Here is a 20,208-nt window from a genome sequence, read left to right on the forward strand (position 1 = left end):
CTGTAATAAATGTGATAGACATTCAAACTGAGGTTTGACACAGTGCCTGTCTGCTGATACCGAATCAGCATTGCTACCGGTGCTGTACTTTTATGTGCCAGATTCACTGTCAGACACAGAAATAAAAATTAGTTGATAGCATATGCCACAGTAATGTCTACCTAAATGCAGAAGAGCTAAGCTAAATTAATGACTCAAACAAATTATACTTATTTCCTTAGTAACAGGTGAATATTTAAAATATGTTAAGTCCACTAAGTACTTTTAATTTTATTTTAGAAAGTGAACTGCAGTTTATTCCACAAGTGTGTAAAAAAAATGCTGAAGGAATGAAAACGTATTTAATGCATGAGTGGCACATAGGTGCTATGCGAATGTATTCCCATATTTGGGCTTGAGAAATTGTCCCATACTTAAAACCTTGCCATGTTATTTCTGTATGAGGAAGAGAGAATTGCCACTATCAGATAGGTTTAGTACTCCTTAGTTTGTGAAGACCATACCTAGCTGCATTTCCTTTATGCACTAGGAATAAAAGAATTGAAAGGAATCTGTCTGGTTGTCATCAGTTTAGCCTGACCTGAAACTACTGGATTCCCTCCCCTTTTCATCTGTGCTGAGATTAATGTGAGGCTTACTCTTCTCAGTTAAGCTTCTGATTTTCTTGTGTTGACAATTGTATCTGCTCCCTCTCAGTTAATCTGTGGTCATGTAAGGAGCTGCTTTATGGTTTCTTACTGTAAATTTGAATGGTATGTAGTGTCCCTTGGTGATTTCTTTGTTACATTTATTTAACAAGGTAGGCTTTTAGTCTGTAGTTACAATGCAAGATTTATAGGCATAGGTAGTACCTTTTATGAGGCCAACTGTTATGGGAAAAAAATATGCAGGCTTTTATGTGGGTCCAATTTATTCATCTGAATGTTTGCCCTTTTAATTTTTTCCCTTTTCATTGTTCTAATAGCATGTACTCTTTCTCATTATGAGACTTCTCTGATGTGAAGAGATGTTAATGTTCATTTGGAAGAATGCTAAAAGTATATATGCTGTTTCATTATCTTGTGTTAATATCCATGGGCATTATTGCTATACCTGCACTGCTTGCATAGTTCATGCATGCATGTATGAATACAGTGAATGGCTCATTTTGGTATAGGAGGACATATGTATACACACAAATAAGTCTTTAATAAAAGCACATTAATTTGCATCTCTTCTGTTCAATATTTTAGATATTTTTGAAGATTCCTGTTTTGGTTTGAATGCTTTTTTCCTGTTATCTTTTTGAACCCTAATCTGCATTGATAATCAGCATTGCTTAGGAAGGGAGAAATACGGGTGTACAGGTTCTTCCTCTTATCAGTGATTGTAGTAAATGAAGGATGAATGAAAGAATGAATCTTCAAGTTAACATTGAAAAGGAGTGTGTTATCATTCACAATGATTCACATATTACTTAAAGCAAAATAATCCTGATTTTAATTCAAATATTCTTGAAATATTAATACCTAGTTGTGCGTATTTATTCTTAGCATTTGTTTTCTTAGAATGTGCTTGAAAGAGTCATCAGTTTCTAGACTCAATGTGTTCTCACAGTTGTGATCTAATACTGCTTTTTTCCCTTGGAGTTTGAGACTAATTGGTTCAGATAATACAATCCCATGCAAATTTCAAAATGTTTCTATTAATTACGAAAAAGCATAATACGAGAAAGCTTAGTTCAATTACATTCACTTTAATAAAGTAACAGGAAAGGATTCTGTAAGTGTTACCCCAAAGGAACTCCTGGGACATGTAGGTCTGTGGAAGAATGCTGGAGACAATTGAATGGTGGAAAACAGAGAAAGGGCATAAATTTCCCATATTTTTTCTTAACTCAGACAAGGGATGGTAGCATGGTGGAGCCACAGGTTAGGGACTGTTTGGAGAAGGAGGATGTATTCAGCTTCTTGAGGCTCTATGCCAAGATTGACAAGAGCTTGTCCACATGATAGGGTTGCAAGGCATCCATTGTCCAAGAAAAAACATGGTAATTGAGGCAACTCCTGAGAACCAGAAGGAGGCTAACATCCTACCAGACTTTAGAAAAGATAAGGAAGAATGGTCCAGGGCCTGGGCTGTATCAGGTCAGTGTCAGACTGCAGAAAGATCATGGAACATGAAATCTTGGCATCTGCTTCTAGACACGTGAAGGGCAAGAGGGTAGATATGAAGAGTCAACAAAGATTTCTGAAGTGCAGTTAGTGTTTTCATAATCTGATTGCCTTCTAGCGTGACATGTCCAACAATATGAATGAGTGGAGAACATGGGATATGGTGTAACTGTAATTTTATTAATACATCTGATACCTTCTTCTGCACAGCTGTCAAAAGTAAGGTGAGGAAGCATGCACTGGATATTTAGTGGACTTAAAATAGGCTGGACAACTGTACTGAAAGGGTAGTGTTCAATAGCTTGATCAGTTAGCAAATAGAAGTGGAATACCTCAGTGATTGACCCTGTTATTCATGCTAATAAATTCTTAAATGAATTGGATGAGAAAATTAAGAAGAATGCACCCTCAGCAAATTTCCGGTGTGATACTAAATGAGTGTGATACCTGGAAAGCTGAAGTAGAGCTTCAGTCTTAAGGCATCTTAAGACCTTAAACAAGACAAGGACTGAGCCAAGAGGAAACTAATGTATTTTAAAGAGAACAGAGTGAAATTCTGTGTGTGAGGTGAAGTAACACCACACATTATTCCTGGCTGGGAAGCACCTGGCTGAGTCAAAGCCTTGCTGAGTCAAAGCCTTGCTGAAAGGACCTGCAATTATTACAAATGTCAAGCTGAATATGAGCCAGTGCTGTGCTTTCACTGCAGTGTGTACTGGGCTAGGTTAGAAGAAAGGAGGATCATGACTAGTAGACTGAAGGAAGTTTTCTTGGAGCTGTTTCTTGGACAACTGTGTGTCATCTCAGCAACCCCCAGTATAGAAGGGATGTTGAGACACCGGAAATGGTCCAGTGCAGGGGTGTCAGAGGCCTAGACCACATGATGGGAGAGGTTACGTAGCTGGGATTTTTAGGGAGCTGGATCTGGTGAAGAGTAGGCTAAGGGGATGATTTTAGGCTAGCCCACAGTAACTTCAGAGGTAGTGACAAAGATGAAGGCACCAAACTTTCCTCAGTAGTGGCATACAGTTTCGCAAGGGGCAATAGCCATAAATTGCAGCTTGGGGAGTTCAGGCTAGACAAAGGACAACTTTTTATGACGAGGATACTGTAGTAATGGGAGAGGTGACCAGAAAATCTGTGAACTTGATCTTTTCCAGTCAACTACACAAATCTTCATCCTGTGTTGGAAAGGATCCTAGGTGACTTTCAGCCAAAATGTTTGTGGTTCTGTGATGATTTTATAGTGCTTCATTCATAATGCACTGTTTTGCTCAAATTGTAATTTACAACTTTGTATGTAGTCTGGGGAAAGTATATTTTGGGGGGGAATAGTGTGGCTTAAAAAATCCTCCAATTTGATTATTATGCTTTTAATGCTATAAAAAGTAAGATCTGAAACTGAGGATAGCTGATTATTGAAGAATAATCTTGTTATTGTCCAGTGGTTTTTTAAAGTGGTAAGGAATTAATCTGCCAAAAGGATTGGCAAATGAAGGGGAAAACTAGCTAACACAGCATGGAATATTGGAAGATTTTGGTAAGAGTTACTTTTCCAACCCCCAGGAGATATCTTTGTCTTTAGTTTACATAAAGATTTCACTTTCTAAGCAGGTTTTAGAGACCAGATTATTACTCCTCAAATTCTACCAGACCATCTACAACAGCATGTGGAAATAAATAACAAATAAATAAAGTTTTCTTGATGTTAGTAAGACAGAATTGTAAAAGTCACCTCACCTTAAGTTTTTTATATCCTTTTTGTTAACTCTGTATGTGATCCATACTCTTCACATTCCCTTAGCTCCCTACTTGTTGAATTGAAAACAGTAACACCTAAATTTCGGATAGTTTACTTGTGTATGTACATTAAGAGAGCTAGTACAGGTCCCTTAAGGGAGGTAGAGTGCTTTGTTTACTGTCCATTGCTTGTATCCAAATTGAAGACTTGGAGAAGACTAAAATAGGAACAAAAACAGTTACACACTTTGCCTTTATTAAGTTTTTTATCTTGTGAGGGCTTGAACCTTCCCTTCAAAGGATTTGGAGCTAATTCATAGACACTTAGCATCTCTCCATGTCTTGAACCTCAAGTCACATAAAACAAGGCCAGGCAAGTCCATTATGCCTTCAGCAGCAAAAATTATTCACCACATAGTCTATTTAGGGCCTGTAAATAAATAGACCCAAAACTGGGGCAAGATACTCACAACAGAGGGAACTAAGCAACTCTTCATGCTACTGCAGTAAGCTGGCTGTCTTTGATCTCAGTCACACAGAGAACAATCAACACCTTCTGAATGCGTGATCAGGTCTGCAGGAGACTATTCTTTGGGTTAATCCTCAGATTCAGCAAGGTATTTCCTGGTGTTTGTTCAGCTCTCTCTAGAGCTAATGGAGAAATACAGTGTAATAGTTGCAATAATGGATTTTAGGATATAGTATGTTGATAGTTATCTCTATAATACTGAAGTGGTTGCCATGAAAATAAATGATTACTTAAGTCAGAGACAGTTCTTATTCTTTTAGGGTTTATTTAGAGGAAATTCCAGGGTCAAAATGCCAGATGAGAATTTAATGGAACACAAGTGGGATTGTGGCCTGTTTCTGTTTGTGTTATCTGACTATTTGTACAGTAGCCATATACCAATACCTATTCGTTCCCTCCTTCCTTCAAGGCTAAATCCTAAAAAATGCTTGGTGCTTTAAAGAAAATCTATACTTAAACAGCTTTTGGTAGGCATCTTGTGGTTCAATGAGGCATTATTCAACAGTACTGCTTCAGCTTTTCTGCTACTCTTAATGGATATTTTCTTTCAATTCTGTGCTGTACCCTATTGACTCTAATGTGTTTAAGCAGAGCCCAGAAGGAAGATGTAATAATAATGAAGTTTTCTGCAAAACCTACTGCAGCTTATGTTATCTTACATACTATGTACCAGCATTTTCTACAGCATTCTGTTTACTATTGAAGATTACTTTCTCCAATTCCTTCTTTTGCATCAGTATCAGTAAAACTGAAGGATGTTTTGCATTTTCATATGCTTCTACAGCCATATTGTCTTCAGTGTATTTATGTATTTTTGGCTGTTTAAGTGAATTTTGCAATAGTTTTCTTGGTTACCAAATGAATGAACATGCTTTCCATCAGAGATACTACCTAGATTTGGATTTCAGGTGTCATGTGGTGGTGTGTTATTTTTTTCGGTAGGTTGTCCTATAGTGAATGCATCTTAAAATAGTTGAACAAAGATTTGCAGCTTGCTAAAAGAAGTATTTTGTATTATGGCTAGGTTTTGAAAGCTTTTTAGTTCTGATGTATTGGTTATTGCTGCACTTGTTAATTTTAGCTGTAATGAAGCCATAGCTCTGCAGCATAAAAAATTGCCACCCAGTTACCATGTCTGTCTTAATTCTATTTCTTAAATGAGATTTATTTTATTGTAAAAGAGAACATGTGAGCTGTATAAAAAGCTCACTTTTCTCCACTAGCCTTTTTTTGCCCAACACAGTAAAGTCCTTTCCTGTTGCTGGGAGCTCTGAATGCTGTAATGCAATTTTTGAATTACAATAACTTAATCTTCGGTATATTTGAGACTTTTGTAGTACGTTAACACAATCTCTAGAAGTAAGTTGTTCTAAACAAGACTTACTTATATGCACACCTTGTGTAATGTAACAACATAGGTAATACAGGTGTACCTCTCTTGGTAGCTTGGCAGCCAGGCAATGTCTGGGAAGGCTAATACTGAGTTTGCGTTAATGTGCTGAGTAAGACCTGAGCTGGCTTCATGGGATCAGATGAATTCTCCAAGTATTCGAGTACTCGCAGTTTCCAAAGTAAAGAAAGAAAGGAACAGAGGTGAATTGCTTCTAGATCCCAGCAGGTGTTGAATGGCTTAGAGAAGTTTGATGTATCTGAATGAATAAAATCTGGTCAGTCTGAACTGTTTTTTCTTGACCTTTTATCTTTCCACTGTTCCTTACGTACAAGATTTCATCTTGTTACATTACTGTCTCCTGGGATTCAATTCCCTAAACCATACCTTTTTTCCAAGCTCCAGCAGTGCCTTTGTTGGACCTAGCTGTGTTCAGCCTTCTGAGCAGCTACAGGGATGTTAAAAAATTAAATGTGACAAAAATAAATTATACAAAAGGGGGTCATACAGCATGTCTAGTCATCTGGTCATAGCAAATATGAAATTATTACCTTTTGAGCAGGAAAGAGTTACTTGTTTCTTCATCTGAACTCCCTGTTTTACCCTTGTTACACCTGTTTATCTGAGAAGTCTTTACTCTTTACTTACAACAGAGGATTTAAAGAACAGACAGACTACTGTAGCTGTTGGATAAGCAGCTGTATTCCTTTGAATAGCTAGAAGTTAAATTTTCAACTTGTTTCTGTTTAAATATAATCAGGGAAGAGGTTTAATCCTTCAGATCCTTGAGCATGACTTAACTATACTCACCTAAGTATATTAAAGATAATAGTTATTCGTATGAGTTATTTGCAAGTTAGAAGGCTTAGAGATTTGAGTTGAATCTGAATTTTAATTCTGAAAAGTTGGCTTTGAAGACTGGCATTCAAAATTATGTTGAAGTTAATGATAAAGAAGAATCCTTATATGAAAGTATAAAAACAATTTTAATGTCTAAATCTCTGAATATAAATAATATAATACCCAAATCCTATGACTTCTTATTTATTTATTTTTTTCCTACTGCTGGAACTTATTTACCAGTCTGAAAAGGATGTAGGCCACTGCATTTACATAATTTTAAGTACACAGCTAACCTATTTTTAAATGTCTTATACAAATAACCAGTTATATACCTCTAAGTATATAATAGTATGTTGTCTGGCTTTCAAAGGTTTGTTTTATGTATTTCGTGCTTACAATAGATCTCAAGGTTAAAACACCCATATCTGCTAGGCCCGCAGAGAATTTGGAACTATTCTATATCTACATTTTAAAATAATGTAGAAAGCCAGTAGAATGTGAAGAAGCTGGTGTCCTGCTGAAAAAAAAACAAAACCCACCCTTAATATAAGAAATAAAATCAATGTCTCAAAAGAGTTTTGAGAATAAGCACTTGCTGTTTCTTTCTTGGTAAAAAGTACTTCAGTTCTTGTGTCTTTCAAGGTGGTTTTTTGTTGGTTTTTTGGCCTGTTTTCCCCTCCAATGGCTAGGAAGGGTATCTGAAAGTGAATGATAACCATCCAGATTAATAATTTTAAAATGGAAACATATTCTAAATTTGTTCTACTTCAGAAGGTTATTAGTGAATATCTGTGTCTCAGTAGAAAGTTAGATAATGTGCAATTAATGACTTAAAGAAAGTGGTGCAATGCTTAGGTTCATCTTATGTTTTGAGGATTACTTGTCACTGAGTAACCAGGTTAGTTTTTGTGTCTTATGATATAGTAATTCATTTTTCCACAAGCTCTGTATTTCAGTGTTTCAAATATAATTTTACTAATTTCTTATCCCCCAAAACAAAGTGCTACTTATATTTTCCATAAATGCTTGTCACATCCCATCAGATGGGTACAAACTAGAGTTCCCCAGAGGCAATGTCTCTCTTAGTTAATCTCTTCTAACAAGCCATTTGGCGAGATTACCTCTGGAATTCTCTGCACAGTACTCTTAGGAGTAGGACTGCTACCTAGAAGGCTTATACAAAACACAACTTTACTTAAAATTGAGTAAGGTTATAAAGCTTGTCAGAAAAACACCCAACAATTTCACTCTCAAAGCCACAGGTTACAACCAAGAGCACTTAGCAAAACTAGAAATTATGTTACCCTTATGTGTTGACATTAAGGTTAGAAACAGGAGGCGGGGGAGAGAGAGAGAGAGGAAAAGATGAAGAAAGAGGGGATAGAAAAGGTATCACCACCCTTGGTGCCAGTGATGATCTCGGTGTGATGTTGTGGTCTAGGGACGGTGGGTGCATATCAAGCATTTTGAGTCTGCCTCTTTTATGCCACACAGCCCCTCCTCTCTTGGGTGAGGTATGGCCTACTTTGTGCAGGCTCAGTGTTGGATTTGGGAGCGTTCTGGCAATTAGTCAGTGGAACATGGGGGTCTAGGTGATCACTTGCCCCCCTCGACCAGGTTGACCGAGCAGTGACCTTTATTTTCACCCATGCGCTCTGTGTTTAAGCAGGACAGTGGTCTTTCACAAGATAGCACTGTGGCTCCTCAGGGCTTCTCTTGCCAGCCACTGTTCCTTATCAAGTAAGCACAGTGTCCCATTTATCAAAGTGACTGCCAAAGGAGGGGCTCCCCTAACAGGGACAGTATGCAGTACATCAGGGTGGTTACAAAACAAAGAGCTCTCCTTGTTAGAACAGGGTCCAGGTGGTTATCAAATGAGACCCCCACCTGAGCACAATGTTCAGTTTCTCAGGGCAGCTGTTTTAGAGACAGTTATTCATTTTAGGATTCTACAACGCTAAAGGTGAAGTAGTTTGACCTTACTGAAATACTTCTCCCTTCTTCCTCCCTGCCCTGTCCCTTGTCTTTCACAGTATTATATTGCTTCTAAGTAATCAGGATTTCCCAACAAAAATATTTCAGTGGAATATTTTAAAATTAGTCTAATGATGAATGCAGCTAAGATTTTAATATTATCTAAGCACTTTGCAGAAGCAATTTGAGATCACTTACACAACCCACTTCTGATATTTTAAGGAAGTATAATGTATATAGACAGTAAAGATTATAAATACTACCAACCTACTGATATAAAAGAAGTTATGGTTTTTATTTAACATTAAGATGAAATAGTTTTCAAGAATCTTACTGATTAAATGCATTTCAAAACTTGATGCATTTAGAGTGTTTTTTTTTATCCTCGGTAGCTGTTAGTAGTGTTGTGGAAGAGTGAGGAAAATCAAAATCCCTTTTGTTATCATGCATCTGCTGTCTGATATTTTTCAGAGTTCTGAATATTTGCATTCTGTCTTCACTTTCTCCTTAACAAGCTCATTAGGTTTTATTAGTTATCACTATAAGCCAAACGACATAAAAGGAGTGGCACAGCTGCAGTGATATGAGTCTGAACTGTATCGTCATCTTTACTTGCAGTAATATGCAAACAGGAAAAAATGGGCTTGATTATAGATCTCAGAAACTTTGCCAGCACCAATATGCAAGTGAATTCCTCAAAAGTGAACCATTTTACACTTGGCATCTTAAAAGCAAAACCTGAATAAAATCAAGGGCAGTTATTATCTTTTTTTCACAGATGCTGAGTGTTCCTCGTGCCCTGAAGTCAATGAGAAGTGTAGGCTCCCATTGTCTTTTAAAAATTGTACCAGTGTGCAGAAAGCTTAGTTGATACTTGAGTTATCTTACTATGTGCATCTACAGAAGGGTATCTTAATGCACTTCAGTTGAGCTTGTGTAATTGTAGCAGAAATAGCTGTGGCTGAAATCAATACCGGATATCACAATAAAGCGATTTTTTTGTGTGTGCATAGAAGTATATAGTTTAAGCTTTCAGAATGAGCCCTTTTGTGCTTTGCAGTTAAGTAATTCCACACTATTACAGCAGGCATAAAGTCTGGAGTGAAGAGACATCTGTCCAGCGGGGTTGTGTTTGTCTGCTTGTATTTCATATTTAATGCAGGCAACTACTAACATTTTCTTATAAGAAAAGAAGCCTGTCCATCCGAGAGTCTTCTATGTGATTGTTTTAGTAAATAATTTTTCTGGGGTTCCTACTTCATAGCTTCACAAGAACAATTCCTGAAGATTTCAGGCTGATTTGCCTTCAGATTTCTAGGGCATGCTGTTCAGAAGTTTCATAAACAGTTTCTGACTGTCAGCAAGACATTGGGAAGTCTTTAAAACATAAAATTCATGCTTTCAGCGTTACCTGGGGTGTTGTTTCTGTAGGGTATTAAATGGTACTTAAGCTGAAAAGTATTTAAATTGTATTTGTAAATTTAAGAATTTTTTTCCTTAGCTGAGGGTTTTCTTCTACTGCAAAATTATAACTCTTCAAACCCCTCTTATTGGGCTATGACAGCATAACATAACTTTAAGGAGAGTAAAATAATAGATTAATAATGGATGATTGTACTTCTACCAATAGGACACTTTTCTAGTCTGATGCTCATTAAAACAAATGTACTTGTTTTAATCTGAAAAACAATTTTATGGGTGTACACATGAGGTTACTGTGAGAACCATGGTAACAGTACCAGGAACAGGCATTAAGAAGCAAAAGAATTTTCCCTGTGGCTTTGTTCTTTCAATACCCTTTTCTCTAGATTTCATTCAAAGCAGAACTATAATACAGTTTTTGAACATATATTTCCATTTTTGCTGTAGACTCCCCAGAGCCTACTCTTCTGAGTCTACTAAGGATCAAATCTAACATAATAATTTATGAAGTTATTTGTAAAGAAAATAATGTATAGAAATTTATTATTTACCTTTTGGTCTTACATTTCCCAAGAATGTTTTGTTTCTATAGTGTTTGTTTTAAAAAACTAGCAACAACTGGAACAGCTGTTTATCCACCCCTCTCTTACACCATTGCTTCTGTTAATGGCTGTTTTTGAAACTGAAGTGGAGGATTGAAGGAACAATATCTGCTATCCAAATCTTTTCAGTATTTTGTTATCTGTTATTTTGGTTTTGTCTGTATTCATCTGCCTAGTATCAGTTTCGGTGAAACAAACAAATACAGTAATGAACAGAAGAGACATTTTGAAATAACATCTAAATATTTTCTTTGCTCTTATTAAAACATGAAAATTCAAATGATATTTTCCTGATTTGATTGTCATTTTTTTGTGTTCTTGCCTGATGTGCCTGTGTATCCTCCCAGTAAACCTGTCAACAGTTTTTAAAAATGCTTTTCTCTTATCTGTCAAATTCTGATAGGGTGACAGCATTCAGTTGCTAAGATCAATCCTTCTATTGTTAGAATTAGGAATTCTTCCACTGTAGGAAAAAGGTTGTTGTACTCGCTTGCTTGGAGAGTAGGGTGAATTTATTCCTACATGGGTATATAAACAAAAAAATGGGAATTTATGCAGATTATGTGCTTTTGTCTCAAGAGGAGAAAAAAGTATCGCCATGCCTTTTTTCCTTTTAATTTGGAATTTTACTCTCTTCTTTAGTTCTTTGAGTAAGTTATCATTGATGCTTCAGTTCCTGTGTGGATACCTGTTACAGTCCTTACCTCTTACTGTCTAAACCCATTTTCTCTGGCTGTTGCTGATATGCTGCATGACAGAATATGGTTTAACCCCAAGAAACAAAGTTGACTGTCTCTTACAAGCTACCTGGAAAGAGGAAGCAAAACATTGCACACATGCTGCTGACTTGGTGTTAAACTAAGCATTGCATTTCCTCTTTTTGCACTACAGTGTATAGCACCATCTCTTCTTTGGCTGACATGTAAGAAACAACCATTATCTAACTGGAGAGATCAATATACATTTGGTTCTCTGTAGGATAAGGAGCACTGAAAAGTTTCGAGGCTCAAAACAGTATTAAAATATGCATTTGGATCCTTAAGGGGTCTTCATGGTTTCAAAGTTTACACATACTATTTTGGGGCATACCCTGAAACTAGTACATTTTCTGTCATGATTCACATATGGAAACAGCTGATTTCATCTTTTGTTGGAAGATACACTTTTATATCACTGTTATTCTACATTAAGCAAATTGCTGTAGAAAGTGTGGAATCTGGAACTCTACAATATTTCTTTAAACTTATCTGCAAAAGTGGCAGAGTTTTCAATGGCACTGATAGGTTATATAGTAGCTCGAGAAGAGAGAAACTTCTGCTTCTGACTCCTACAAGACTGTTTAGCATAAGAAAGGGAAGCAAGACAGCCTCTTGTCTTTTGTCACCATAGTGGTACCTACAAAAACAAGACTAAGGATTTCTTTTTCTGTGTCATGAGAGAGAAAGTCAGCTTCCCCAAGAGAGGGTTTTCAGTACAAAGCATGTGACTATTTCTAGATAAGCCAACAAAAATCCTTGTATTTAATTTTTGATTGCTTTTATTTAATCTTTCAAATTTTGAACTTAGGAATTTTCATTTTCTTGTTTCCACACTAACGTGGGCATGTGTTCTCTGATGAAAAATGATATTTTCTTGCAACTACCAGGGTATAAAGAAAGCAAAGCTTTCAGGAAATGTGACAGAAAATGACTGAAGGCTTCCATTTTTCCCCACCTTTTGTAGTAGGTAGAGACTAAGTGAGAGAGACTCTTGGGATTGAAAACTAAACTTCACAGCTTTAATTAAACACCAATTACAAAGGAAAAATATATATAATTATATACAAATGTGTGAAGGAATGTGCAAACCCCTGTTGCCTCCCCTCACCCCCAGCAACTCCACAGCACTCTCCTTATCTGTGAACAGTCCTGAAAAGTCCTGGATGCTGCTGGAGGAAGCACAGAGTGATGAGGGTCAGGAGAGCTTGAGCCTGGGGGTTGATGGTGATGGATGGACGGAGTCCTCCCCGGATGCCAGCCATGGATGGAAGAGAGGGGAAGAAGAAGGAAGGAAGTTGTCTTCTGTGATCTCTGACCTTCCTCTGAGCTTATGTAGATATATGGAATCACAGAATCCTAGGAATGGAATATCTCTGGCCAAGTTTGCTGTCCATCTAACTTAGCCTCCTACTCATAGATCTCCCAGTAGTGTCTGAGCCGGCAGGACAAAGATGTGACCTTGGAGTCCTGGCAGTAACATAAGCATTCCAGCATTATCAGTCCTAGATTACTGAAGGAAAAAAAAAATCAGTAAAAGGAAAAGTGGCTCCATCCTGTCTCAAACTAGGACAGTGTTGATCTGCTTGATGGTAGGGAGGTTCTACAGAGGGACCTGGACAGGCTGGTTTGATGAGCCGAGGTCAATTGTATGAGGTTCAACAAGGTCAAGTGCTGGGTCCTGCACTTGATCCACAACAATCCCATGAAACGTTACAGGACTGTGGAAGAGTGGCTGGAGTGCTGCCCAGTAGAAAGGGATCTGGGGGTTCTGGTTCACAGTCAGATGAACACGAGCCAGCAGTCTACCCAGGTGGATGTATAAGGAATAGCATGGCCAGCAGGAGTAGGGAGGTGATTGTGCCCCTGTATTTAGCGCTGGTGAGGCTGCATCTTCAGTAATGCGTTCAGTTCTGGGCCCGTCACTATACGAAGGGCATTAAGGCACTGGAGTGTGTCCAGAGAAGAGCCACCAAGCTGTTGAAGGGTCTAGGGAAGAAGTCATATGAGGAGCAGCTGAGGGAATTGGGGATGTTTAGTTTGGAGAAGAGAAAGCTGAGGGGAATTCCCATTTCCCTCTACAACTACCTGAAAGGAGGTGGATAGGGAGGTGGGTGTTGGCCTTTTCTCACAAGTGGATAATGACAGGACCAGAGGAAATGGCCTGAAGTTGCAGGAGGTAAGGTTCAGATTGGATATTAGGAACAATTTCTAGACAGGGAACAGCCTGCCCAGGGAGGTGGTTGAGTCACCATCCTTGGAAGTATTAAAGAAACATGTAGATATGGCACTTCAGGGCATGCTCTAGTGGCTGAGGTTGTGGGGGTTTTTCTGGGTGTTTTTTGGTGCAGTGTCTGTGGTTGTTTGGATTTATTTAGTTGGGTTTTTTTTGTGCTGATGTCTGGACTTGGTGATCTCAGAGGTCCTTTCCAAGCATGATTTTCAATCCATCCTGATTCTGTGATTTTTATACCAAATAAGCAGGTACTGTATATTTAGTCTGTATGTTTAACTTAATTAGTTATTTCTTCAAAGTAGCGGCTGAGCCACTGGTGTTTTATTTTCAAGTTTCTCTGTTATTTTCTAGTGCTTTAAATAAACATGACCTTCAGTGTAATGAGTGAAGGAATACTTCCCCTGCCATCATTGACCTAAATCTTTGTATCATCAGAACACTGGCAGTGGTACCACTACTAAAAAAAGGCAGTAAATAATGCTTCTTATGCCAGGTGGTTAAATTGATAGGACAGTCTTGTAAATTTTTTAATTGCAGAATCTGTGATGCAGAGTGTTACACTCAGAATTAGTGAGTGATGGTTTGTACATGAAAGATGGTTTTGGCTTTTGGAGAGCACAAGAATGAAGCATTATTGCTCCCACTCCTTTATTAGAAAGTCTATTAATTTTAGCACTATTTGGCTTTTTTTTTTTGTGGGGGTGGGCAAGTTTGCTTGTGTTGGGGTTTTATTGGGTTTTTTTTAACTCAATATTGGCCTACCAAATTCATATTTGATTGTGTAAATAAATTATCTAATATCCAGGAGTAGTGAGACATCTTGAAACTAGCCATATCAAGCATCTCGAAGTCACTGAAAGTCAGTAATGAATGTTTTGGGGAATTCAGTCTTTTCTAATAGTAGAAGTAGCAGTATGTGGCAACAGCAAGGACTGGCCTGAGACTCCTAAATGACTCACAGAATTGTTTTGCAATATTCAGGGAGTTATTTAAAAAGGCAATCTCGATTGTTGTTTCTGCTCATTCGCTTTTTTTTTCCCTTAGTAGTTTTAAAAGTTCAAAAGGTACTTCGCATTTCACAACCTGTGAATATCTGTAAGATTTTAATTTGGTGTTTTTATAATGCCCTGAGTTCCCTTTAAACTTATAGCTACAAGGGAGATTTTTCATTCAGTCTGTTCCACTTTGTTTTGAGTTACAATTACAAGAGAAGTCTTTTAGGCCCCTGTTAGAAATAAATTAAACCATCACTCAATAACAAACATTCGTTGCCCCTACTAGAAAACTTCATTTAGAGTGTAATTTGCCATTAAACTAATATTTAACTTGCTGTCAAAGCTAAATTTAAATAACACTCTTATTTGAAAAGCTGACAGGCCACCACAGGTAGTTTTAAATCTACTTCTCTGAATACTGCTGTGCTTGTGAAAAAAATCTCAGAAACTGAATATAGTGGTACAAATGGCAGAATTTTACCTGGGCGGAAAGTAAAAATAGAAATAGCATGACACCTGTTCAGGATAGGCTAGAAAATCATTAACCAAGCTGAAAATGGATACTGCTAGTTCTTGCCAGTGCCATTTTGCTCATTTTTTATGAAGAAATAATAGACTGCAGCCTGTCCAGCTTTAAAAAGCACAACAAAGACTGGGAGGCTTTTTGAATGTGAATAGAATGAAAGCATTTGAATTATTTTTAAAATCAAAGTCAGCTTGCTTCAGATTAAAAGCAATTTGTGTTGGTTTAGGTGGTGTTTTACCTCAGTGGGGTACCCAAGGAAGTACCCAAGGAGCAGCAGGGAGTACTGGATTCATGCTGTGTCCAACTGGTACTGTGAATACTCCAGTTGTTTTTAAACAAATTCCAGCTCTGCGCTAGTAAATGAATAAAAGAGCTGTCACCAGAAATACGCTCTGTATTGCAGTACTCTTTAACTATTAAAATAGTTCTCTAAAGGGGCGTACACAAACAACTTTGAGAGACCCTAGTGCAGAATGAAGTTACACTGAATGCTGAGTGGATACCCATTTTGATCTGAACTTGTACCTACTGATATGTGTGAAAGAATCTGTCACGATCCGTGACCTATTATATCTCCTTTTTGGAGTGTATTAAGCTTATCAGGATTTGCTGAGAGATCCACACGTGGGTATCGCCTCACACAGAGGAGACAGGGGCTTATGCCCTGACTTTTTCGAGTGAATAACTTGCTCAGTGCTTACTAATGTTTCCAACGAAATGCACGGTTTATTGTGGGGAAAACAAAGCAATTTGGGGCAGGAGGTTCAAAAGGAGTGATTACAACACATGAAATATATATGGGTACACCTTAGTTAAACACCTTATTTACTGATTTAAGTGAGGGAAGGAAGGGGGGGGGGAATATGCCCGACGCAGTTCCCGTATAGGGTCGCGATTTGTGTGCAGGAAAGACAGGATTATACTTTCCCCTATAAGCTGGGGTAGCCGGAATTGTCTCACCACGTGGCGGCGCAGATAGGACGAGCTGGGTAGCGAAGCGGCTGCAGGCGGGGCTCCAAGCGCAGGTCGCCCCCCCCCACAAAGGGAAGTGGCGGCGGTCGGCGCGGCTACGGGAGGCAGGGACAGGTAGCGGGCAGGCAGGCAGGCAGCAGCAGCGGAGCGGCTCTGCAGCAGGGCAGCTCCCAGCAGCGGGGATGGGCGGCAGCGTACGGCAGGAAAAATGGCGGCGGCAGGCAGTGTGTGGAGACGACCGCCCCGAACACGAGGAGAGAGCGAGAGAGAGAGGGGCGTGCTGCGCTGCCTCTTTTATGGGGTTTTCTGCGCTCCCGATTGGCCGGTTTTGTATTTCCGGGCTTTTCAGCCAATCAGACGGGACCTAGTCCCGCCCCTGCTTCCGGCCGCGGCTCCTCCCCCGTAGCTGCTGCTCCCCACACAGAGGGTTCAGCGCCACGTGGAGACGCCATTTTAAGTCAGTTTTGTCGGCTGACTCAAAGGACATTTCATGTTTGTGTAAGGAAATACCTGGTCCTTCACAGAATCAAAGAGCCTTGATGATGCAGTAGTTCAGGATTTAATCCATTGTGTCATCACAGTCAATAAGAGTAAAACTTAGATTGAGCCACAGAGACTTTCATTGCTTGAAGAAGTCATTACAAAAATAACTGAATATAAAATTTCAGAGAGATAGAAGAAACATTTATAAAAAACAGGATGGAAAATATTGTCTTTTTTATTGTAAAAAATGTCTTAATAGCTTTTGTGGTGTGGGGTGTTTTTTTTTTCTTTACTCTTGTTGGTTTGTTTTTTTTCTTTCCAGTCCAATAGTCCTGAAATTCTAAGGCTTACTGTTAACTTCTTCAGAGAGTTAGGGAAAGGAATCAAGTTGTATAGAATTATGTTTTAAGTTCATTTAAGGACCAAAACCATGTCTGGTTAAAACACTGGGTGTGTAGGAATGAACAGTTTAATATTGTGATTTTGTCACATGCTATTTCTGTTGATAAGATGAGTAAAATGAAAACTACTTCTAGATGAACTCTGTAGTTGTATCACAGTTAGAACTGATTATAGAGAGTAGTTTTCTTGTAATATAATTTACATTATACAGGCGAGTTGATACTTTGATTTGGTGGATTATTCAATTTGCATTTTTTGTTTCCCCAGCCACAATCAACTCTCCAAGTAACTGAGGCTTAGAGGATGTGGAATACTCACTGTGACCTCATTCTTAATTAATGTGTTGATCCTATGTGTACTAACCCCTCTAGAGTAAACACTGAAAGTTCACAACAGATACTTATTGCAATTTTCCACTTAATTCATTCCTGTCTGAAAATGCATGTCATATTACATTTCAAGTAAAATGTGCTTTATGTAAGAAGGTTCTGCACTGTGGCAGTGAAGATTGGCAAGCTCTGCCTTTTTCAGATGCTCTTATTCATGAGGTTCTTTTTCAAATGCCTATATTAACTCAAGAAAATGGGTACTTGCAAATGCAAAAGCCAAATCAGTGTCTTCCAACACCTGTAGTTGTTCTCTTTTACTGTAACTCATGAACAAAACAGATCTTACATATTTTAAGCTAGGTACATTCTGTGCTTTTTCTGCTTTTATACCTTCTCCTCAGTAAACACATTTTGGGGCATGCATTTTTCTGTAATACAATCAGCATCCTGTTGCCTGAGATGCAATGGGAATATCCTGTATCAGGGTGTCCTTGGAAATCTATCTGTCCCCTTGAACACCTGTAGAAATATGCACCAGAGAACTTAAGCATAGACACACATCATGGCAACTGCACGGGAATAGGATAGCTAATGTATAGCACGGTCTGTGTTGAACCAAACAAAGTAAATGGGTTGGCTAATTCTGAGGTGACTCCTGCATCCTTTCTGTGTGTTAAGCTCTACAGTTCTTTGGGAACCAGAAAAGTGTATGTACTCACACATGGCGTTTCAAATTAATTGGTTCCTTGTATGTGCAACAAGACTGTTCTAATAAACCTCTGTGGACACAAACTTTGGGTTCATGATTCAAATACCGAACTTGTTAATTGAGGCTCAGCTTGGGTGTAAGCCACCTTGTTGGCTCAGTTTCTGTGTTGACCATACTGGAGTAGAAGTAGGCTTTGTAGAGAGGCCCTCAAGATAGTTGACACCTGGTTCCTGGTTCTTGACTGTCTGCGTTAGGAGCCCGTTACCATAGTGCTGTGTGCTGTGCTGATGGACACAGTTAAACCCACTATAGAAAACAGAGTAGTCAGTAGGATGCTGTTTTAGCAGTTTTAACAATTAAGCTTGTTCATATCTGAATAGATATGAAAAAGAATACAGCTGTGTATCTCACCTGTGTTTCTTGTTGTTCATTACTTATTGCTGGGAAGTGGAGGAGGATTTGTGTGTCTGTAGTTTATAGATTCAATGCTCAGTTTTTTAAAAACTGTGGAAAACAATGCTAAGGAAATGTCGTGTTGAAATGCAGTTTTCATTATATAGCTCATAGATTATTAAATACTTGTAACTTCCTGAAGTGCTTTTCAGGGGGCTGAAATTATTTTGGGCTCTGTTTCAACTTGACGTCATTAATTTTAAAGCTTTTTTAAAGGGAAAAAAAAGGGAAAAAAACAAACACCAAACCTCTTTACTTAAAATTACAAGAAAGGTGCATTCTTTTTTTAACTACAGCAATAAAAAGATAAGGCTTTTCTTTAAACTTTCCTTATTTTATAGACTGTTTAGACTTTTGAACAGTAATCATCACATAAAAAAAAACCCTGGTGCAATAACTCTGGGCTTTTTCTTGTGAAACACAGTAGCTATAGCTATTACATTGATTTGTATTTAAAGGAAAGATTGCTGAAATAGCTTTTGTGAAAAGCAGGCAAACTTAAAATACCAGTACAAAATTGAACAATGAGTTGTGGTTCCATAAAATTTAACCTGCTTAATTCACAAGTACTTTGTTGGAAAAGAAGTTACACTCAAGTAGCTGGACTTGGAATGTACACAGATTTAACTTACTCATTGATACTTAGTGTTCTAGAAATAAACAGTATGAAGGCAGAGGTTATGAATATTAGTAAAATTTTATTAATTAAATATTTTAAAAGTTGTTTCTTGGAGACTGGTGAAAGTTTTCTATATAAAATTTCCCAAATAATTATATAATATCTAAATATTAGAAGGTTTTCTGAATTAATTAATCTCAGCACTTGTCTCTTTCAAGGATTTAAAACATGACCTGTAGACTCTCACATCTTGCATTAAATCTAGAAGAGCAGGGCTCTTACTCAGGTTTACTTAGTTTTAAACAGTATTTCATTACCTTTTCTTGGCTACAAAAATGTTGTATGGGTATTATCTCATGTTGGTGATATGGACAGCGGAATGGAGAGCATGCTCAACAAATTTGCTGATGACACCAAGCTGTGTGGTGTGGTTGACACATTAGAGGGAAGGGATGCCATCTAGAGGGATCTTGACAGGCTAGAGAGGTGAGTCCATGCCAACCTTAGGAAGTTCAAGAAGGCCAGGTGCAGGGTCCTGCACATGGGTCAGGGCAATTCCAAGCACAAGTACAAGTTGTACGGGTGATGGATTGAGAACAGAACTGAAGTGAAGGACTTGGAGGTTCTGGTTGATGACAAGTTCAACATAAGCTGGTAATGTATGCTTGCAGCCCAGAAACCCAGCCATGTCCTGGGCTGCATGAGAAGAGGTGTGGCCAGCAGGTCAAGGGAGGTGATTCTCCCCCTCTACTCCACACTCATGAGACATCGCCTGGAGTACTGTGTCCAGTTCCGGAGCCTCCAACATAAGGGCTGTTGGATTGGGTCCAGAGGAGGGTGACAAAGGTGATCAGAAGGCTGGAGCACCTCTCCTGTGAAGACAGGCTGAGGGAGTTGGGGCTGTTCAGTCTGGAGAACAGAAGGCTCTGGGGAGACCTCATAGCATCCTTCCAGTACCTGAAGGGGGCCTACAGAAAAGCTGGAGTTTTTACAAGGGTGTGTAGTGAGAGGATGAGAGGTAACGGTTTTAAACTGAAGGAGGATAGACTTAGATTAGACATTAGGAAGAAATGACT

This window comes from Chaetura pelagica, unplaced genomic scaffold (genome assembly GCF_000747805.2).
Source record: "Chaetura pelagica isolate M959 unplaced genomic scaffold, ChaPel_1.0 scaffold317, whole genome shotgun sequence".
Lineage (NCBI taxonomy): Eukaryota > Metazoa > Chordata > Aves > Apodiformes > Apodidae > Chaetura > Chaetura pelagica.